This window comes from Delphinapterus leucas, chromosome 8 (genome assembly GCF_059928025.1).
Source record: "Delphinapterus leucas isolate spDelLeu-1000000601 "Yukka" chromosome 8, BTC_Dleu_Yukka2, whole genome shotgun sequence".
NCBI lineage: Eukaryota > Metazoa > Chordata > Mammalia > Artiodactyla > Monodontidae > Delphinapterus > Delphinapterus leucas.
In genome coordinates this window covers 34,885,129-34,904,140 of record NC_143136.1, presented here as the reverse complement: position 1 = coordinate 34,904,140, position 19,012 = coordinate 34,885,129, and the positions used below count along the sequence as shown (strand labels likewise).

The 19,012-nt window shown below is 41.7% G+C and overlaps 1 pseudogene; it reads left to right on the top strand.

Annotated features, from left to right (window-relative positions):
* The window catches only part of LOC111171715 (aldehyde oxidase 2-like), a 72,302-nt pseudogene extending 65,120 nt beyond the window's left edge, over positions 1-7,182 (top strand).
* Positions 7,183-19,012: the final 11,830 nt, after the last annotated feature.

Below are 19,012 nucleotides of genomic sequence, written 5' to 3'. Positions count from 1 at the left end.
GCCCTAAGCATCATCACTTGGATGATCTGAAGGGAAAGAACATGGAGGCCAGACTTGGGAGGGATGCAAGTCACTTCCCCTCATCATCCATTAGCAGAAACAGTCTCAGGCCATGTCCAACAACGGGGGAGGTTGGGGAAATGTAGAGCAGTGGGAAACCATGGCCCAGCTACTATGGAAGAAGGGGAGAATGGATTTTGGTGAACAAATTTTCTGTGTCCCTGGGAGACACAGAACAAAGAAATCTGGGTACCAAGTAATGCAGACCTGTGCAAGTTTCCCTTGATACAAACAAGTTCTTGCAGGCAGGTAGGCAGACAGAACCCCAGCCAGGTAGATATGGTACAATTAAAGTGTCTGCATTAGTAGAGTTCCACCAGGCTACTCATCCTTTTTCTTTGTACTTATTTTTCTAACTAATGTAAAAAAAGACTGCTAAATTTTCACTAGTTCAGAATAGAACCATGACTTCATATTCCTAATTCAAAGATCTGACTGCATGTACTTTTGAAGTAATATCTATTTGTCATGTTTCTGTTATAAACTGTCCACTTTTTCCACTGGGACATTCTGAGGAGGCATATAGCCTCACTCCCAGGACACTGCACTTAGGCTACCAAGAGGAACCACTTTCAAATCCATCTTATCTTTGTGGAGACACCTCCTAGGGGCTCAAAAAACAGACTGTTTTTGCTCAGAACAAGGTGGGAAACCTCAAATTCATGAGATCCAATTTTAGGTAGAATCAAACACAAAACAGGAACTGCTCTGTGTGTATGGAAGTTGTCAGCCCAAACTAGGCATTAATCCATCTTCTAGGGTTTGGGGCTTCTATATCATGGATCATAAACTCTGTGGGTCTAGGTTATCAGAGAAACAAATTTAATTATTTTCTCACTTCACACTCAAAGCCAAGGCCTTCACTGCAGTAGTTTGATGACAGATGGATGAACAGACAAAAGACTGGACAGACAGTTGAACAATATTTCAGACCCAGAGGGATACTGGCATGTCACTGTTACAGACTAAAGGGCACAAATTTGAATGAAAATAGGATGTTTTGTTCCATAGATCTTAATGGCTGGAAAATACGAAAGAAGGTATAAATCCAAAATGTAGAAAAAAAAAAAGAAGGAATTAAGAATATGAATATTCTTAGAAAGGGGATCTGAGAGTAGAAATTCAGCTGAGCCCATAGTTTCACAGGAAGTGAGTGAGGAAGGGAAAACACCCTCTATAACTGATACTCTCCTCACGATCAGGGGCTGTGTTGGTATCGTCTCTGCATTCCCAATGTGTCAGTATAGGCACCCCAAAAGCATTCACTGACCTGATCAATTGTCAACCAATATTCTTTCAAATCCTAACCACCACGCTCTTCTCTAATGAGGATTCACTTCTTTACTCCTTCAAGAATGCTTGTCAGATTCTTCTGAAACACCTTGAGCCCATCATTAAGAAAAATCCAGAAGGTACCTGCAAAGACTGGGTAAGTGTTCCACTCTGTCTGTTACTACAAATGAGAAAGCAATCCAAACCTGTGCTGAGAGAGCTGTGGTAGTGTGCACACGCACCACGTAGAGTCAGACCTAGGAGTGGATTTCTGTGAAAGGGCAGGATCACCAGGTGATACAACTGCTCCATGATGTATCCCAGGTATGAGTGGAGAGAGAGCACAGGAAACTGCATTGCTGAGAGGAGGAACAGAAGTGTATGAAGAATTACCAGAGGTCTTACCTCTTTTCTTTTTCTTTTTTTTTTTTTTGCAGTTCGCGGGCCTCTCACTGTTGTGGCCTCTCCCGTCACGGAGCACAGGCTCAGCGGCCATGGCTCACGGGCCCAGCCACTTCGCAGCATGTGGGATCTTCCCGGACCGGGGCACGAACCCGTGTTCCCTGCATCGGCAGGCGGACTCTCACTGCGCCACCAGGGAAGCCCACCTTAAATAAGAAAGAAAAGACTGAGCCTTCCTAAGCCATAAGAATGTGATATTTGGGGAAGGAGGAATAAAACTAAAAAGCCTAATTGCTACTGAATATATCTCAAGGGAGAAGACTTGTTTAGTCCAACTTTACAATGTCCTATATCTTATTTCATTAGAACAATTATCTCACACTTGCACACACACTTACCAGAGCTCTAACACTTAGAAATGAAGCTCCAAATATCTTGTGAACTACGCCCCTACACCACAGATGTGCAGCAAGATTCTATTGTACTTGCTTAATTTAGATTTCTGAATTCAATCAGAAGGAAATTGTTAGTGCACTAGCTGAGGAGAAAAAAATATTAGGATGGGTTCTATTATTGGTTACAAAGCACCAGTAACAATTGTCAGATGTCAATTCTGATATACAGAATATTTTCCTTCTCACCTATCAGATGGTATGTTTATTTTATTCTGACTAAATATGCCCATTCTGCACATAGAAACTGCTTTTGAACAAAGAATCAGTCTTTCAGCCACTGGATACTCCAGGTAAAAATTACAATAATGCCTTGACTTGGCTAAGAAATTATGAGGCCATCAAATCACGCTGGGCCTCAGTTCCTTCAGTTGTAAAATAAGTTGGGTTTTTTTTTTTTATAAATTTTATTTTTATTTCTTTATTATTTTTGGCTGTGTTTGGTCTTTGTTGCTGGGTGCAGGCTTTCTCTAGTTGCAACGAGGGGGTGCTACTCTTCATTCCGGTGTGCGGGCTTCTTATTACGGTGGCTTCTCTTGTTGCAGAGCACAGGCTCTAGGCGCGTGGGCTTCAGTAGTTGTGGCTCACGGGCTTCAGTAGTTCTGGCGCACGGGCTTAGTTGCTCCGCGGCATGTGGGATCTTCCGGGACCAGGGCTCGAACCCTTGTCCCCTGCATTGGCAGGCAGATTCTTAACCACTGCGCCACCAGGGAAGCCCATAAAATAAGTTTTTATTATGTGATCCTTAAGGTTCCTTCTAGGCCCCAAATTCCATGACTTTGAATAGGCCTTTGAGCTATGTCCAAAGAAATATTAAATAATAAAAATACCCCTATTTGGTAAAAAAATAAATAAACATGACTTACGATGTCTAATCGTTATTTACTATTCTTTACTATGAGTAGTAATATCATTAGAAATAAGTTGCAACTCAATTTTACACATCTCCCTCCCTTTACCATAAAACTTTTCTATTTTGAAGCTCCTTGCTGGGCAAGAGAGATGGATAGGATGCTTAATTTAGACTTCTGAACTCAGTCAGAAGGAAATTGTTAGTGTATCAGCTGAGGAGAAAAAAATATTAGAATGGGTTCTATTGTTGGTAACAAAGCAAAAGAGATGGAGGGATGGATAGGATGGATAGGACGGTCATCACCAGGCATCCTGGGTGCAGTGCCTGGCAGTGGGAGGCCCTCAGTAGATGCACGTTAATTAAATGAAGCACAAAGAGGGGAGCTGATTGTCAAACGGGGGAAGTGTATGACATTAGTTTTACAATCAAATGAAACAAGCCAACAAACCACACACACACACACACACACACACACACACATACACACACACGAGTATAGAAAATCCTCATGAAGAAAGGAGGTAAGGGCCAGCCCAGTGCCCTGTACGTAATAAGTTCCAAATTCCTGAGTTCAGTAATCCAAGAAGAGGGCAAATCAGCCCTCTAGCTGGGTCCATCTTCCATTAATAAACACATCGAATTACCGGCCCTTTCTCACCAGCCCTGAATTACCACCAGTCCCCTATGAGTTTGGTTAGCGCAGTCTAGGGGGTCCCTCTGGGAACCCTAATAAAAATCAATTGAGGTTTTCAACGTGCAGATCTAAAAGTCAAACCTTAAACCCTCAAGATGCAGACACCCTGTGAGGTCTGGACCGAAACAGTTTGTTGGCTTCTCTCTTTTAGGCATCTTAACTGCAGCACAAAGCATATCCTCTTTAAAAATGGAGGCAAATGTTAGTGTTGCTGTAAGTAGCTAGACTGTAAATATGGGTAACTTAAAAGCAGTCACAATGAACATCGATCAAATAAAATGCTGTCATTAAAACTCTGGTAAATTTAAAACAAATCAACATTGTTTGCACCCCCCCCCCGCTCCCAAGCTAAAGGGCTTTATTTCTTCCATCAGGGGCTACAAGGCCTTCATGGACTGGGAGAAAGGAAAAGGAGACCCTTTTTCCTACTATGTCTATGGAGCAGCCTGTTCCAAGATTGAAAGTGACTGCCTGACAGGAGCTCACAAGGTAAGTCATTTGACAACTTTCCTCTTAGCAAGTAAAAACAACAACAAAATTATGTTTACACTAATAGCTCAATTTCATGATGTAATACTTGTACAATAAGGACAAGATTCTTTCAATTCCATGGGAATGTCTAGAAATTCAGCTTTATCCTGAATTTCCACTCAAAAAGAAGTACAGAAGGAATTGCTCATGACAGCCTAAAATGCATTAAATATTTTATTCCATTTCAGACAGAATTACTTTCCAAAGTTTTTTTTTTTTTTTTCAGAAAAGGGTCTATTCCTAAAGAAGGTCAAGTTATCTATCTGACTAGGTAATTTAGTAAATTGTCTTGAGTAAAAGTTTTGAAAGCACATAGCAATGTGATATTCCCCCAAAGTCAATTAACCCAAAGGTACTACTGGTCCTAAAGAAATAGACTAGGGGAGAGGGGAGGGCAGGTAATTAAAATAATTTTTGTGTTTATTATTTAATTGAGCATCCGAAAAAAACCCTTATTGGAGACAGGGAGTCATATTTAACCAAAAACTAATAACTTCCACCATAAAGGATAAACCCCAGGTACCATTCTGGAAACAGAGAGATTACAGAAGCCTTAAATAGAATATAGTACAATCCAAAGTATAGGAAATTTACAGGATGTACCGATGACACATCTAAATTCCATACACTAATTATTCTAACATCATCTTGAACCACCTTGCCCCAAAATAGAAATGGTCAGTCCATGTAAAAATGGGAAGGACTTTGCAAATACTGACCTATAAATTTTATCAAAATGTCTTTTATTGCCCCATTTTTGGTTAACTTGCCCACTGCTTAAATATTACATAAATAAGATAAAAATACAATAAATGAAGGGATGTCTGGAGAGCAGCTGCCCTCACATTCCACTCAATTTTATCCTTAGGACACATTAATATTATGTCTCCATTTTCATTCTAGATCGTTGTGAAGAAGTAAACTCATGAAATTAGGATCACAGATTACTCACATGATTATTTTAAAACTTGTGTTTCTGGATGTTTTTCACATCCTGGCACACATAGACAATGATCATATTTGCACGGCACACTGCTGCAAACAAGGAAACCATGTTGGCAGGTGACCAGCCTGGGTGTCCTGCCCCAGGACCTCCGAAAGCCTGTGTCTGTACCTTGGCACCCCTGTAACCCATTTGAGGCTCTACACTAGGTGGGAAGCTGTTTTTAGAAATCAACTAGCTGTCTGATCCTCCACCTTAAAGGAGGTGTTGCCAGATTTAGCAAATAAAAATATAGGACTCCCAGTTAAATTTGAATTCCAGATAAACAACAAACAATTTTCTGGTATAAATATGCTCCATGCACCATATGGGACATATTTATTTTATCTGGCAATTCCACCTGAGGGTCTTGCTAGAAATCCCTGAAGAAATGAACCTCATGGAGATCTTCCAGAATTTGGGGTGCCAGGAAAGTTAAGATTTGGTCTTCCCTGCCTTCCTTATTATAGCTTAAGGTTCAGTCATTTCAGTATCACTTTGGTCCCTTGAAATAGTTCATTCTTTGAAGAGGCAAAACTGATTTTAAAGAGGAATCAGAGCAATAAAATGACAGGCCTTATTGCTGATGGCTATTTGTGGTTGGTGAACTAAACCATCTGAAGGTTCAACTAGTGCACAGCCATCTCTTCCCATTTTCCAATACCTATAATGCAAAATACACCAGGTTTCAAGATGGAAATAAGTTGAAAACTCACTCTGGGGTGTGTCTAATCTCCTGCCCTATCCAGGTTGAGAATGGATGAAGGTTGGTCTCAGTGCCCATAGTAGGTTGTCTGAGAGGCCAATGGTTGAATCAAAAGAGAATTTCCCATTCAAAGGGCTAGAAAGTAGGAGCCCAGGTATTGGGCCTAAACAGTGAATGATGATGTTGGAACAAATGCTGGACGTGGGGGAGAAGGAAAGCCCAGAGATATTCCTGAGATAGACCACAGCCATATAGGGCTTTCTGTGGCTCCTTCACAGCCTGCATGCACATGCCCGGTGACACAACAGAAGGGCCAGATTAGTGTGATTTTTCTCAGGAAAGGAAGTAAATTGGTCTCAACATTCGCCCTTAATACACCCAAGATCTTGCAAATCCCCAAATTCATATAAGCCGCTGTGACTACATGATTTCCTCAATAAAATGGCAATAATACCACCTACAGTGAGCCATTATGAGGACTAGATGAGCTCATGATTATATTAGAACAAATCAAGGCTGAGAATCAGATGAAAAGTCAGGCTCAATTATTTACTAAGAGACGCTCAAACACACCAACATGCCATGGACTTTGGAGTCACCTGAGAGGAATCAAAACCACGAATGCAGAAGACCTTCTGGGGTCATTGACAGTCCTAGCACTAAATTTGAAGAGCTTAGCAGATGTCTCGTCACCTCTAATGTTGATGGGGTTCAATGCAGTGCTAATTAACCAGCCCGAATCCTGGAATAAATTGGGACCATTTAATAAACCTTAAAATAGTATTTTTAATTCAAGTTCTCATGGTCAGATAATTTTAACTTTGGCAGAAAATCAGAACAGACATCGTCATGGATGCATGTTGCAGTCAAAATCCGGCCACTGATATTCGGCAAGTAGGTGCTGGCCCACCAAGATGGGTGCTGCTTCCTGAGAGCCACTGTGGGGTAGGTAAAGGCCTTCTAAAAAGCACACGATATCACAGAGCTTGACATTTTTCCCCCTTCAGATTGAAGGTTTATTTATTCAGGGAATGGGCCTTTATACCACTGAAGAGGTGAAATACTCCCTCTGGGAGTGTCCTGTACTCTCGAGGTCCAGATGAGTACAGAATTCCAACCATCAGCGATGTCCCAGAGGAGCTTAATGTCTCCACGTTGCCATCATCACAAACCCCGCTAACCATCTATTCATCCAAGGTAAGCATCCAAACCTACTACTACACAATGTGATGGATCAGGTAGCTTGGTAAATGAAAGCAGGTGGACGAAATAAAAGATAGAGGTCAATGGTTATCAGGACCCAATCCCGATAAACTGTTACAATTTGGAGATGAATCACCTAGAGAAAAGTGAGATTCAGAGAAGATAAATGATCTGCCCAATGGCAATCCTGGGATTTTATTTATTAATATTCTTTTTCACTGAAAACTCTAAAATTCAGCAAGAAGCTTTGATTTGATAGAATAACATTTTCACTTAAGACATTCTCACTTAAGAACCTGAAGACTGAAATATTAAATGGGATTGAAGGCACGATGCTACTGAAATCTTAGAAAGCAGCGGCAGCATGGACACAATCCCGGACTGAGGGCTCAGAAGACCTGGAGTCCTGCCCAGCTCTACCAATTGCCTATGATGTTAAGCAAACCACTCACCTCTGAGGGGCCCAGAGTCCTCAGTCATACTGAGAAATGGATCTAAAGCAGCATTTCTCAACTGGGGGAGGGGGGATATTTGGCTCCAACAGGGAACAGCTACCAAATGTCTGGAGACATTTCTGGTTGTCACAACTGGGGGAAAATATTACTACTAGTGGGTAGAGGCCAGGGATGCTGCTAAACAGCCTTCGATGCACTAGACAGTCCCCAACAAGAAATTATCTGGCCCAAAATGTCAATACTGCCAGGAAACAAAGACACCAACCCTGAGTAATTGCTAAAATAGTGAAATTGCGAATTAAAGTAAAGGTCAGAATTTGTTTGCACTGCTGTATGCAGATTATGTGAAAACTACCCTTAGAGTAGAAACTTCATTTAGGTTTGAGATGCATTGTTAAATTTTTCTTTAAAATCTATTGTGTGACTTCTTACTAGGAGTAGCAAATTGATAACTCTTTTTTGCGGTACGCGGGCCTCTCACTGTTGTGGCCTCTCCCGTTGCGGAGCACAGGCTCCAGACGCACAGGCTCAGCGGCCATGGCTCACGGGCCCAGCCGCTCCGCGGCATGTGGGATCCTCCCAGACTGGGGCACGAACCCGCGTCCCCTGCCTCGGCAGGCAGACTCTCAACCACTGCGCCACCAGGGAAGCCCCTCATAATCTTTATTTATAGCCACTGGAATAAGTTTTGGAGGCAAGAGCAGGGCAGAAGTTTTAACTTCTTAATAATAAGCTTCTTGTTATTAAGGCTACTTAGAACATGTTGAGAAAGACCATTTATCTTTCATTCTCATCCTGGCCCACAATATTCCTAGCCATTCCACTGACCTCACATCTATTTGAATCAATGAGAATATAGCCTTCTTCAAATCCTTGACAAGACTTGCGTGAGCCAAGCGTTCCTCTGTTCTGGCCTGCAGGCCCCCTCTCCTCAGCTGTACACCAACAGAGGAGAGGACAGCCAGAAGCCAGCCTTGAGTGGGGCCTCCCAAGAGAGACAAAGAGGAGGAAGTCCTGACTCTTAGTTTAACAGAGAGAACCAGAAACGCACAAAACATAGATTCTGCTGCCACTTCCTGCCACAGGAAATGTCGATACTCCTTTATCCATATAGTAACACAAACCAGAAACCTTGGACTTGGCCTGACAGTTCTCTCCCTCATACTCAGTAGCTAGTCCTTCACCATGCCCCTAACAATCTTTTCCACCAGTCTATTTCCTCCATTTCTAACCACTATGTCACTCATTCATTAAACAAACATTTGCTGAGTATCTAATAGGTGCCAGGAATTGATCTGGGTGCTGGGAATACGGCAGTGAATGAAACAGAGAGTGATCGCTACCTTCAAGAAGCTTATTTTCTAGAGACTCTAAGTCCAACTACCATCTCTGTAGCCTGGGTCCAAGCAGCCTCCTAACTGGTCTCCTTACACCCACTGCAACGTGGTGTGACAAATACGATCATGTCACTCTAGCATGTACAGAGGCGAAAAGGTTCCCATTGATCTTAGGATAAAGATAAGCCTGTTTACATTGCCCTGCCAAACCCATAAACCTGGAAAGTCCAGCATGGCTGGCCCCCACCCACTTCCCCAGCCACACGGGGTTCCCTACCCCACCTTGTCTCTCCACATTAGTTACATTTGCTTTCTGTCTGTTCCTCATGTCAAGGACAGAGGCCTCCACCAGCTCTTCCCACAGCTTGGAACCATTTTCTTGCTTTTCCTCACCTGGCTAACCCCCTACTCACCTTTCATATCTTAATCAAATTTCATATCTTCAATCAAATTCATATCTGAATCAAATCAAATTAAATGATACTTTCCTTCTCACATAGTTTGAGGTACGAGGAGTATAGTGGTGAACTAGACTCAAAGGCGCCTTCTCTCTAGTTGTTTATGGTATACCAGAGGGGGAAGACAAACAATTACTGTAAATTATAAGCGCTTGCCTAACTGTGGGTTATCCCCGTGTGTCAATAGAATAAACTTGTCTAACTTAACCTTTTCTTACAGTCAAAGGGGTATGAGATGTGGCCCCAGCTTTGATCATTTATCATGCAATCATTCATTCATCTAGCATATTTATTCAGCCCTTTACATGTGCCAGGCACTGCTGGTAACTAAAAAAATAGTGAGATAGTCAATCTCTGCCATATGGAGCCTACATTCTATTGGGGAAACCAGACAGTAAACAAATAAAGAAACCTACAATTTCAGGTGGTGATAAATACTGTGAAGCAAAATAGAAGAGTAGGGGGCTAGCTTGTGATAGATTATTTTAGATTATTAGAGAAGTTTTCTCTGGAGTATTTACATTTGAGCCGAGGCCTATATGAAGTGGGGGAGCAAGCGTAAAGCTGGTAAAGGTGTGTTCCAGGCGGAGAACAGCTAGTGCAAAGGCCCTGTGGCAGTTTCAATGGATTCAAAGTAGCCTGGGACTAAGTAGTCCTCCAAAATGGCCTTCTTCGTAAGTTTCTGATCTTGACTCCCTGGTGGAAAAAAACTTGTAAATGAAAGGCTGCAGTTGTTGTTCTCCATGGCAGAGAGAGAAAAGAAATAGAAATGTGTGGCCAAGCAACTTTATCTTCACGTCATCAGGGTGAAACCCGGATAGTCCTTATCCAATCAGCAGTTTGCTGGCAACTAGCCCCTATCACAGTGCAGGTCTGCTGCTTCAGATCTTTCGAAACTACAGTTCATTCACACAGCAGGCCTCCTGAAATTGTTGTAGCCTGGCTTTTGACACAGACCAGTTTCTTTAAAGCACCTTGGAGCAAATCTGAGCCTGTATTAGCATTTACATTTGGTCGAACTCCAATGTGGTTTTTTAGTTGAGATATATAATGCTTCACACTGGCATACAATATTGTACTATGAAAAAAATTTTTTTTGAGAAATATAGATACTAACACTTTGTATTTGGCCTTTGAATACTTCTGTCAAAAGAATTTGTTCTGACAAGTAAGAAGGTGAGACGGTCAGGTCTGTGTACTAGAACATGAGCATTGGAAAGTCCCAAACCTCGTCTTATAACAAGCTTCTTATAATCATAAGGTAAATAAAAGCCAGGATATAGCTACTTCTTAAACAGAAATCAGGGTCAAACATTCAGTATTTTTCCTTTGGAATTAAGTAAAATAATGCATGTAAAAATACTGTGTAAATACAAGTCACCATGTAAATATTACAGTTAAGGTCTCCACCTAATACCTATAACTGTTAATGACATTTTTCAAAATATACCTCTCCCAAAGGCTTAAAAAGAGTTTTCCGCATTAAATCAAGTTGAACTGCTGAGAGCAGAAAAAACAGCCCTTAAGATTTAGCAGCCTGTTTTTCACGGGTAATTGACTTTTAGCATCAATGAAAAGCAGACATTTGTAAGAAGGCTGGAGCATTTTTGTTATAAAAATTTCTGCAGTTTGAATAATCATATCAAAAGTTGTTTGTTTTTTTTACCAGTGTGGCTTTGGTAACCTTGATCAGAGTTGTTGATTTTCGCTCTTATCCCTTTCTTAGGTGGTTAACTTGGTCAGAACAGTGCTGCTGGTGATAGTTTCTGCTCTGAGCCCAACAGAGCAGCCTGGCTCAAACAGATACCACAAGAAATATCATTTCTATACAAAATTTCCTTTTTCGTGATGGGAGAAAGAAACATGTATTTATTGGAAAATGTATTTTGTGTAGTCATTTAAAATTCCACAAGAAAAAAAATGAAATTTCCTTTATACAGAAAATGACTACTTAACACTTTCAAATTAGGACCTTTCTTAGAAACAAGGATTTCATTTTTTAAAAAATCTTTAGGACTCAGAGACATGAAGGGTTCCACAACCTTAAAAATTAGAAAAATACTGCTTTGGAGAACTTGTCCTGCCCTGTTATTCTATAAAGTTGGTGAGTGTCTTGTTTCTAAAGACATTTACCTTCCCCACTTTGAAAACCTAAAACATACCAATGGGGAGAGGGCCTGGGGAAGGGGCATTAAGATTAAGAGACGCAAACTACTGTGTATAAAATAAATAAGCAACAAGAATATATTGTACGGTACAGGGAAATATAGCCACTATTTTGTAATAACTTTAAATGGAGTATAATCTATAAAAATATTGAGTCACTATGTTGTACACCTGAAACTAATAAAACATTGTAAATCAATTTATACTTCAATTAAAAGAAAAACTGAAAAAAAGGAAAACCCTAAAACAGCCTCCTTCTACCTGCTCTCCTCCCTCTACATCACTAGCACCCATGTCTCATTTTCCCTCCCTGCTTCTTTTGCATTTCTAGGTACACAGACTCTGAGAGCTGGCAGCATTCAAAGTGCCACCTGTTTAGTGCAGTAAAGGAAGCCCTTCCTGCCAGATGAAAGAGGAAAGGCATGTGAACATTTCCTGTGCTGTGGCCAGCCTGCTTTACTCGCACTGTTCTTGGATGGTTTGACCCCAAACACTAGTCCCCAACCCCATATCCTATGCATACACAGCCTTGCATTTCTCCAGGTATGGGGAGAGTCCTGACAGTCCTACAAGCCTGCATTCTTTTTCCTTACGGTTTTGGAACCTACCCCGATAACGTGTAGTAGTTGTGGCATGCATGTGGGATCTAGTTCCCTGACCAGGAATCGAACCCAGGCCGCCTGCATTGGGAGGTCGGAGTCTTAACCACTGCGCCACCAGGGAAGTCCCAGTGAATGTGTATTTTTGCATCTAAAAATTCTCCTACCTGGTCTCTGGAAGGTTACTCCTTTAGTCTGGTAAAGCTGGAGGCATCCTGGAATAAACATATTTAATGTGGAACCAGGGAGGGAATAAGTGATGCTGCATGGGAAAAAGGAAAATGGTAGCCATCTTATCAGGTCAGGGAAAGGAGTTATGACACACTTTTTTAGCTTTGTGTTTAAGACATGGCCCTGGAGTCAAAGGGATCTGGGTTGCAATCCCAGCCCTACTTTTGATGATTTATTTAACCTCTCTGATCATTTAGTTTCTTTATAAAATGAGGGGAGACGTTTGTGGAGAGAATAAGTCTAGTTTCTTTACAGCGTTGTTATAAGGTTTGAATGAGAACCATGGAAAGCATGTAGCAGTTGTCACACATATTAAATGGTCAGTATACATTGATGATGATGATTGAGTCCGAAGTCCCCAAGGCTATCTTCAGTTTTGATGTTTCAGTGATGGACTCACAGAACTCAGAAAGCTGTTATATTCATGGTGATGGCTTATTACAGTGAAAGGATACAGATTAACATCAGCAAAGGCAAAGGCACATAAGGCAAAGTCCAGGAGAGACCAGGTGAGGCTTCCAGTTGTCCTCTTCCAGTGGAGTCACACAGATAGCACCTCCTTTTCCCAGCAGCAATGTGGGAGAAGATACACAATGTATTGCCAGCCAGGGAAGCTCAGCTGAGCCTTGGTGTCCAGGAGTTTTATTAGTGATCAGTCACATAGACAGAGGTCACCTGCATAGCTGACCTTAGTCATTCAGTGTCCAGGTCTTCCAGAGGTCAAGTGATATCACATGGCCCAAGGCCTCAGGTAAACAAAAACACTCCCATAAGGCAGGATATTTTGAGGGCTGAGGTGTTATCTCCCACGAGCTGGTCAAGGGCTAACCCCGTCTTAGGAATGTGCAGAGTTGGGACAACGGAACCTCCTAAATTCATCCTTTACTGCCCAAGGAGGATGATTAACAATCCTGGATTGATGACACTAGGCCTTGAAACCAGTGAGACTGGGCACAGATGTATCTCTGACAGCCATAGTGATATATTGCCTTAATCATAGCTATCAAGAACCAACCAGGATGAGACTTTCCTAGTGGTGCAGCGGTTAAGAATCCACCTGCCAATGCAGGGGACACAGGTTCGATCCCTGGTCCAGGAAGATCCCACATGCCACGGAGCAACTAAGCCCATGCGCCACAACTACTGAACCTGTGCTCTGAGAGCCCGCGAGCCACAACCACTGAAGCCCACATGCCTAGAGCCTATGCTCTGCAACAAGGGAAGCCACCACAATGAGAAGCCCGCGCACGGCAATGAATAGTAGCCCCCGCTCACTGCAACTAGAGAGAAATCCCACGTGCAGCAACGAAGACCCAACGCAGCCAAAAATAAATAAATAAATTTATATATATATATATATATATATATATACATATTTAAAAAAAAAAAAAAAAAAAGGAACCAACCAGGGAGAAAGAGGAGGAAGGAGGAAGGGAATGATGGCCCCAAACAAGGGAGAAGTTAAAGGGAACATCAGCCAGGGCCGAGGAAGAGCAGTTTAAGTCCCAGAGCTGGGATCCTTGAGAAAAAAGGAAAGTTGTGTCCTCACTCAAGGAGCTAGGGAGTGGGTGAGACCCAAGAAGGCTGGGGTAGCTAGAGAATGAGTATTGATCTGAGTCCCAAAGTAGACGGGCACCCCAGGAACCCAGGTCTAGTGAGAAGAATAGGAAGCAGGTTTTAGAAGAGACTAAAAATTGCCATCACCTTTAGCAGAAGAGTTGACCTGAATCTACCTCAGACGAGGTCGATTTGTCCTGCATCCAGCCCAGCCCAGGTGGAACAGGCTGATTCTCAATAAAGATAGCCAAGTAACTCCCAACGCAGCAGTTAGGTAGAGAATAAGGGAAATCCCTTTGAGGAGGGCAAACTAGCCCTCCATTTACGTTTCAATACAGATTAAGAGCAAACAGTAAGAATAAAACTTGTAGAGATATCCTGGGGGTCGGGCTGTGTTTTTATTTGTGTTTGTTGTCATCTTTTTGTATTTTTGTGAAATAAATATCAGGAGAAGCTTCCCGGAATCTTCATAACTTTTCATTATTTATGGGAAGTTTTTTTTATGTTTTTAACACCTCTGTAACTAAAAGTCAACTCTGCAAGCAAAAACATGACAGTAGTGGAGGCAGGGAATGTATCTTCTGCTTGTTCTGCTTTTCAGCCAAACCTAAGAGGGAGAATTCCCAGCAGAGACAGGAGTTAAGAACCACAAGGAAGATTTGTGTGTACCACACAAATCATTTGGCTAAATGTGTAGACAGGGCTGTTCTCGGATCACTGCAAAGGAGTCTGGGTCTAAAGGCTCCAAGCAACACTCAGCCTAACCACTTTCCCCTTTCTGTTCTCCTCCCCCAAAAGTTTTCATAGGATTTATAATTCTCTTTGGGATTCACATCTGAGAAGCAGAGAAGATAGGTAACGAATCGAAGTGCGCTCTTAATTAGCAACATTACAGGTAGCAGAGATGACAACACTGACCCACTGTCTTTTCAGAGTTGTCACTTGAAAGGAATGGTACAGTCCCATTCCCCAGGAAAATCCTGCCGCCTCCCATCAGAAAAATGTTTCAAAACCTACATATTTGATATCATTTTCCTGGTGAAATATTGCAATCGTATTACGATATTAAGTATTTAATTTGCTTTCTTTCTTAGATCCCAAGAAACGATCCTAAGACATTTAAACCCTGGTCTATCCCTATAGCATAACACTGCTGTCATTTCCTAAAAGGTAAGATCAATAAGCTGAAAGATTATTCCTCAAAATGACAAGATCAGCTAGTCCAGTGGCTTTCAAGCTGTGCTCTGTGGAATCTTAGGATTGCACAAGTGTGTAAATCAAGTTTCCTTTTCAAATCTTATCCAACATTTCAGTCCTTCAGCACTAAATGTGAATGGCTTTGGATGCTGACAAAGGAAAGTTCAGGGTGTTTTACCCAACATGCAGTTTTTCTTTTTATTTTAAAATAAAAATTTAAATGGAAATGCTGTGGATTAAGATATTTTAAAGGTCCTACTCCCTGATTCTTTCGAGAGTCACTTACAACTTGAGTGCAAAACATCAAATTAAAATCTATTGATTACTGCACTTATAATTAACCAGTGCTATTTGGAAGAGTTGTCTATTTGTATTCGTTGAGTTCAACTGCTACAATTTTGTACTGCTGCTTAGCACAAAATACAAAGCACTGAGGACTTTGGAGAGTGGCCACCAAAACTACCTGGGAGATATATGCTGATAAAAAGGAACAAGTATTTTCGTTGTTAGAAAATTAAACTGCTTTTCTGCACACTTAATGGGCAACATTAGAAAAACTGAAAGCAAAAGAGAACAACATTATAGATTCAAAGAAAACAAAGTTTTTTCATCAAATGCCAATTTTCCAATTAAATGTCTAAAACAACCCACAAGTTGTGGGCTAACATGTGCATGTTTAATTCCATTGTGCTTTGTCAGATGAGAACTTGCATTGATAGTTTTGCTAAATCAGACTAAATAAATGAGACTTTTGTTTCTCCTCTCACAATACCAACCACAAAAATCAAAATAGGCAACATTTAAAATTTTGTTTTAAGTTATTATAAAATAGTAATTTAAAAACATACACCCAGGTATGGATGTGATGGCGAGTCCACTCTAATTCCTACATAAAACAAGGTATATAAAGTGCATAGTATTATGCCTGACACTAGTACTCAATAAAGGACAGCTACACACACACACACACACACACACACACATACACACACACTCAGATGTGCTAAATGCCGTATTTTAACAAATCGGAGACCACTAATGAATGAACAGGTTGTTGAGTTTTTGTACAGACTTTAAAATAAAGACCAGCTTCAAATTGCAAGACAAATATAAAAAAACAAAATGAAATGAAACAACGCCCCCCAAAAAAACCTCTTGCCACTTTACCACTTACAACTATTTCTATGTGTCAGAATCTTCTCCATGCTGTGCAATTAAAACAAAATGCAAATAGAAATTGCATTCTGAGTCTTTAACTGTCATCCTTTACCTGCAATTTGTATAGCTTTGTTTTTACTGTGGAGTAGCTGTGGGTCTGTGTATTGTTCTGTTTTTACTATGGAGTAGCTATGGGTCTGTGTATTGTTCTGTTTTTACTATGGAGTAGCTATGGGTCTGTGTATTGTTCTGTTTTTACTATGGAGTAGCTATGGGTCTGTGTATTGCATCTGACAGCAAAGGAGTATTTTCCTCATGGTAGGTCAGCTATTCAACTGGTTAACATTGTTTTGGAATTTGGAGGGAAAAAGCAATGTAAAAACGTTTTCATAACATGATCAGAAAACTTTTTTTTAATTTGTTTATGAAAAATATACAATCTGGTATCAGTTTCAGAAATACACAATTGCTCATTTTCCCACATACTGAAGTGGGTAACATGGAGCAAAAGAATTCTAAATTGTAATCACCTTTATGTTGTAGTTAAAACATGCAGGATTGGGATTCCCTGGTGGCACCATGGTTAAGAATCTGCCTGCCAATGCAGGGGACATGGGTTTGAGCCCTGGTCCAAGAAGATCCCACGTGCCGCGGAGTAACTAAGCCCATGCGCCACAGCTACTAAGCCTGTGCTCTAGAGCCCGTGAGCCACAACTACTGAAGCCCACGTACCACAACTACTGAAGCCTGTTCGCCTAGAGCCCGTGCTCCGCAACAAGAGAAGCCACCGCAATGAGAAGCCCGTGCACCGCAACCAAGAGTAGCCCGCTCGCCGCAACTAGAGAAAGCCCGCGTGCAGGAACAGAAATCCAATGCAGCAAAACAAATTTTTTTTAATAAATAAAAAACTTTAAAAAATACATATCATTAAAAAAAAACAAACATGCAGGATCCATCGAATTCTACTAATCTGCATTTTAGAGACCAGCATATGAATTAGGCCTTATTTGACCAGAAAGTGAGAGGGAAAAATGACACCCTGTCAGCCAGAATCCACACTATCAGGCTCACCAAGCCTTCATCTGCAGTGACTCCCGGAATGAATGCACAGAGGAGGTGAGGCTGAGCTGGGAGCTCTGGGTGACTGTGGGGGAAGGCAAAGACTGGGCATGTAGTCAGTCTGGAGGAGGCTGAGGGCTGCTGAAGGCCATGAGTATGTCTGACTGAAGTGACTGGGACACAGCTGTCCACAGGCTGACTGGAGGCCTCACTGGGCCACAGGAGTCCAAGGGAGGAAGTGGGGCAGGAGCACAAAGAGAAAGGAGACAGAAGCAGAAGGGTCACAGGCAGGGCAAAAAAATTACACAAGACATTTGCACACATGAGCTGAAGAGCTGGGGAACTTAGTGGGAGTAGCCAAGGTAAAATAAGTTGAAAGTAGTAAAGAAAAAATGTTTTGGCTCTTTAAAAAAAATCCTTGGGCTTCCCTGGTGGCGCAGTGGTTGAGAGTCTGCCTGCCAATGCAGGGGACACGGGTTCGTGCCCCGGCCTGGGAAGACCCCACATGCCGCAGAACGGCTGGGCCCGTGAGCCATGGCCGCTGAGCCTGTGCGTCCGGAGCCTGTGCTCCGCAACGGGAGAGGCCACAACAGTGAGAGGCCCGCGTACCGCAAAAAAAAACCCAAAAAATCCTTAACTGTGTAGTCTAATATGAATGTGAGAAATGTGTGTGTTTTATCATTTGTATCATTTTAAATGATGGTGAATATAATTTTTATTTTAATTTGGTGTATTAGGGCTAAGGATGGTTACTGGGTATTTATTTAACGTTTGTCACGGTTGAGAACCATAAAGCACTAAGAACAGAGGGGTCTGAATAAAAATTATTCATGTTAGTTGATGCACTAAAATCTGGGTGGCATGGATATGAATAAAATACTTTTTTTAAAAGACATATTTGAAGCCACATACTAAAAACCAGTTCTTTGGGCTCTATAAGCCTTGTTAAAGAATAAAACTTACTAAATTTTTAAAATAAGTAACACATTCACACAGTTAAAAAAATATGAAAAGTTATACAGTGTAAAGACTCTCATGCCACCATCCCATCCAGCCAATTCTTACACAAGCGCAGAGTATAACCACTTTTATTAGCTACTTTTTACCTTTTTCTTTCCTTCAGGAATAGCTGGTCCCAGAATGCCCAGTCACTGTTGTCAAGATTAGAGCTACTCTCGACTGACCCCACGGATGGATGGGACACAAAGGCCAAATGTCAGCATGTCAGGGGGAGTCTAAGGCAGCAGGACAAGCAGGTGGTTCCTGCCTGTTACCCCTGCTGGACCCACTGAGTGAGATGCTGTTCCCCCTTTCTCTGTCTAGACAATTCCACCCCCTTTTCCATGTCAGCAGTACCTTGGTGCCCATAATAGTGAGAAATTGTAACCCCTGACACTCATCTGGGCTCTATGTTCTTCCCCCTTGGGTCTTGGGTGCACAGGAGGCATTGTACACTTGCCTTCAGAGCCTGGCTTCTCCGGGTGGGTTTTCTCTCACGTAAAGGAAAAACAATCTGCTCTGAGCTCCACCCTGGAACCGTAAAAACACTTGATCGTCTCATATAACTGGGTAGACAAGTAGCAAAAAGTAAGCTTTCTGACTTTCAAGATACCAAAAAGAAGTAAAAAAATAGGCGGAAA